The following is a 4944-nucleotide window of genomic DNA, read 5'->3' as shown; positions in this document are numbered from 1 at the left end:
CAGCCAAGCCATGAGAAGTGTCTTGCTTGATTTTTGCTTTTTTAAAGTCTGGTCTGCAAAATCGTCATCATAAGCTAACAGTTTTGAAACCACAGCATCCACGTTTTCCTTCATGGAACACCTGTACCATAGAGTTTCTTACCTGTACAGTGTGGAAGTGGGATGTACGCAACATTTATTAAACCTGCACACATATGTTGAAACCTTCAATTTCAGTTTGTTAAAAGGAAAGCCTAAGATAAGCGTGAACATCTAGAGACAAGAAAGCAATTGTTGGTATCTCTTCTTGTATGTGTGGATATTCACACCTAGGTAATTTTTGTAATAATAACATGCCAACAAGCCCAACAAAAAACTTCATACAAGGTTTTCATGTGTTAGGTCACTCCCGCATCAGAGAAGGCTGGTTTTTGTTGGGTCTGAGGCAGCACCCACCTTGCGATTGCCGCCTTTGATGGGTGTACACTGTTACGCATCAGGGTCCCTCAACCTTTAGGCCCTACACGACAGCGTACCACTTTCATCCCTGAATGGTCCAGACCAGCACCCTTTTGAGGATATTAATTTCCATCCTAAAAACGAGATTTTGGAAGTGCACTAGGGGCACATCTGGCATGGCGGCGTATCCGTGCCGTTCCTGAGCTCTCATCATGTTCGTGGACAGGGTACATTTTCAAAATTGGTCGCGTATCTGCGTGCTTCGCTGCAAATGTCGTCGAAAGACGATAGTCTTCTGCTGGCCATACTACATGAGTACTCCTCTGTGTTGAACCGCCGCATCTGGCTCATAGCATCGCATTTGCAGCGGAGCCCACAAAACACTAGCATTTTGAGCGCAGCCTAAGAAACACTAGGACCTTTAGAATTACATATCTATGTATTTTCTAGTAAAGGAACACACCGTCTAATACTTACGTATTGATGTTGCGCCTCAGATATGCGTAACATTTTCTTGTTGATCGACATTGTTCACAAGTATGAACGGTGCTACCAGTTCAAGGTAGCTGGGCGTTCCGCAAGTGGTTAAACTTTGGCCGGGCGGCTGAATCGGTTGACAGACAGACAAACAGAAAGACAGACAGACAGACCAAAATTTTTGCGTTTAAGTTCCCCAAGAAAGACTATCGTCTTTAAAACACAGCACTAATTTAAACATGGACAGAGAAACAGCATACGAGGACGGACGCTGCTTGTCCTCATATGTTGTTTCTCTGTCCATGTATAAATTAGCGCTGTGTTTTTATGATGGATCCATATCAACGACCTCGCATCCAAACTCTTCTAGATATTAATTTGTTCTCTCAAAACGCATTTGTTACGTTTTTCACGTAAACTTTGGCCTGCAATAATGGCCCTCTTTAATGCATACATTCTAACTGTGTACGAACTTTGCAAGGACCATACTTTTACACTGTATTTACATTTTCTTTTTGTGGAAAGTGATTGCATAGACAATAAGCTAGCAGGCAGAAGATAAGCAAAGCTCGTAGCAGTATATGCTACTGTATTTTGGTTGAAATGTACAATGTCAGTAAAACAAACTTTGGCCACCCTAAGCATATTAACATGCATAAACCTTGAAAGAAAAGTTTTCATACTTTCGTATCAAGGCGACACACATATTTGTTTGCCTATACGGACAGCACACAAGCTGTTATCCTTTAGTTGGTCAGGATTTTTCGTGGCGCCCTGAGTCCTCCTCACTCCAATCTCAGAGGTAGTGCAATACCAGCAGAGGTGTGCACTCTGCCCCTCATGATAATAATAATGGTGTTATTAGTAATGGTGTAAGAATATGCCTCAGAATACCCCCCTTTCAGGATGGGTTGGCACATGTCGTGAAGCGAAGAATGCAGTAAAAAGTTTTGCTTCCTATGGTGTGAGTGCTTTGCCATCTCTGATTTTGGTCAAAATGCCAGAAAAGGTAGCGTTCTTCTGTCGTACCACTTGGCGCAAAGGAAAGTAAGAGGTGGTGCCACTGTAGTCGGTACTGAATACATTGTACTCGGCTTGACTGTGTTTGAAGATTTCTCTAGCTCAGACTGGAAGCAATTGCTGCAGGTCATCACACATGATCAAATCAAGTCAATGGCTGATGGTAATTGTAAAGTGTATGTCCAGCTTTGCTGGACATACACTTTGTGGTGTCCAGCCATCCTGGCCCTGTAAAAATGGTGTAAAAATGGCAATACACATAAGCTCCTACGCTCGTGTGTTGCTTCATCTCTTCTGATGGCCTAAAGATAATTAGGTTTACTCTATCAGCAACATATGACACAAAAGGAAGCCATTGACATCTAAAGAAAGCTGTCATATGTGCTTCCGATGGTCGAACAACTCAAACTGCAATTCTCCATCTCATGCAACACTTGTGTCAGCCGGCTGTGAACAGAAGTGTGTCCAAATCCTTTCCTTTATTAAAGCTTTGCTTTTCCAATACTGTAGTCTTGTGCGTCTGCAGATATGATATTCAACGCAAGCCACGCGTGTATCACGATATTTTGTGGCTGCGGGCATAACAGCAGGGAAAAAAATACATGCGTGCTGTATTGAAGGTGCTGACTGCGAAATTGTCGGCAGAGTTTTCATTGTATAATACGGCTTTTGCTGGTACTTAATAGCCTTTAACTTTCACAGTGATGCATTCCTTCTCTCGTTCCTGCTCTGAGCGCAGTTTGGCACGCATGCGGAGCTCATCCGCAGTCGAAATGGCACTCATGTAATGAGCGCCCGCAGCATCGAGTGGGTTTGTCAAGCGGCTGATCGCAAGACAAAGCTTGCTGAACCATGACATCTGGCTGCGCATTTGTTGGTGTGGAGCTGCTGCTTTGTGATTATGTCACGTACAATTGTTTTAAACAACTTGTATCCGATTTTAAGCACATAACGAACGATGCGGCTGCTAGGCTGACTTGGTCACATTTGACGCATCATAGCTTGTTAGGAACCAAAATAATGCAATGTTTTTTTTTTATGCAGATTAGTAGATGACGTCCTTGACTTCAATCAAAGGGATTAAAAAAAATTAATAATGGCCTTTTTGAGAAAACTATTTTCAAACTTCAGCGCTTTTTGTAAATCACTTACGTTTCAGCCCAATTATTGAGTGAAACGGAGCGCAATAAAACCACGGAAATTATTTTAAAAGAGAGCGCAAATATCAAAGTTAATATGTACCGTTTTTTTATTATCCTCACTTTAACTTGTTTGCAGCAATAAATTCCTGAAATACAGGTATTTTGTGTGATTCGCCATGTTTGTGATTTTTTCCTTCAAAAGTGCTTCAACAAGAAAGGGAAATAATAGACTCATAAAATTGTATTTCACTTGTTCTTTGAGGAGAATAAATATTATGACCAAGAAGTGCACCGTTTTCTCCCTAGTTGCGCTCAAAATTCAGAAATCGCGAAATTGTCGGAAAAGTGCTTTTTGTGGCCAAAACTTTTTTTTTTTCAGCCGAACAGATTTCTTTTTTCGCAAAACTAACTTCAAAACCTTTGTTCTGGGTCTAATGCCTTGGCCTACAGTAAATTTCATCAAAAGCGGGAATGGTGACCGGGATCTTGTGTGCAATCTTATCTGGACACACCCCCTCATACTCTTCCTCCGGACCAAATAGATGTCTTTTCTCTCTCTCTCTGTCTCAAGTTGCAGATTGCATGGCTACAATTGGCCGCATTCCCTTGCTCTGTCCTGACTAGTTTATCCAAGACCTTTCTGCATTGAGTTTTGGCACACTTTTTTGTTTTGCACTGTATTACGTGGCTATTTTTCTATACCGCCTTGAAAGTAGAAGTAGTACAGTTTTTGGTGCCAGGTTAGCTTTTTCCTTTTATCTTTTATATTCTTTAAAAAATATTTGGTGTCAGTTATCATTATCAAGAATACTGATAAATGGTTTTCTAAAATGAACATAAAAAAACTGAAAGTGATAAGATGCCAATAACTGCATTCTAAATACTATATGGGCCGCTGTTAAAAGGAACACTTGAATTTCTGCATATCATATTGCTGGAGACACACGACACATCAGGAAAGCACATCTTGTGTTTGTGAGTCAGACCAGTAGAGCATAAATTTAAGCCTGTACAGAATGTTGAAATGCAACTTTGCAATCAAACTGGAAAGTTCTTTTAAAGAAAAAAAATTACACTTTCGCACACATCTTTTTTTGACGTCACACTAAAACAATTGGAAGTGGTGATGACACAGCATAATAAGCTACTGATATGCACATCAGCTCCTGGCAAGATGTGATCACACTAGCTACGCAATACTGCTGAAAGCTGCATTCATCAAGCAATCTTCTGCATCATCAGGTCTGTCCACTCTAAGCATTTTTTCCCCATGATATGCACAAGAGAAGCTTGCAATTAGGTGGCTGCATTTTCTCTGAGAACGAAGCCCCACTCGCCCTGTTCCAAGAGGATCTATCCAATTCACATTGAATATAAATAAACATCAAGTCAGGAAGAATAGATGAACCAGGATGATGGCCCTACCAGTGTGTGCATCAGTGGCTTATCTCAATTTAGTGCATAGATTTATGTTCAAAGATCTACATGTTTCAAACTGGTTGCATTGGATGATGACAGTCACTGTGGTGCACTGCAGCAGTGATGTATTCATACCAAAATAACTACCTATGTCTGTAGTTGCCTGTAAATAAGACTTTTTCGTGGTACCAGTGTAGGGAATCTGTAGGGAATATATAGGTTGTCAAATTAGAAGACCCCAAAACAATTTTATATGCTGAAGTGAAGCTTCAGTCGTGGATAATCAATTATTTATACCTCAATATCTTTCTTTATACTAATGCAATCTCCATGGCCAGATATAAAGGCAGATAGTATTATTTTTCTTCATGTAGAATGGTGTTTGGGCATGGTGATGTCTAATCGGAAGAGCTGGCAATTGCACAATGGCCTGCACCCACAAAGAAAG

This window comes from Rhipicephalus sanguineus, chromosome 1 (assembly GCF_013339695.2).
Source record: "Rhipicephalus sanguineus isolate Rsan-2018 chromosome 1, BIME_Rsan_1.4, whole genome shotgun sequence".
Lineage (NCBI taxonomy): Eukaryota > Metazoa > Arthropoda > Arachnida > Ixodida > Ixodidae > Rhipicephalus > Rhipicephalus sanguineus.
The sequence above is the reverse complement of the archived record's forward strand: the minus strand, read 5'-3'. Positions refer to the sequence as shown.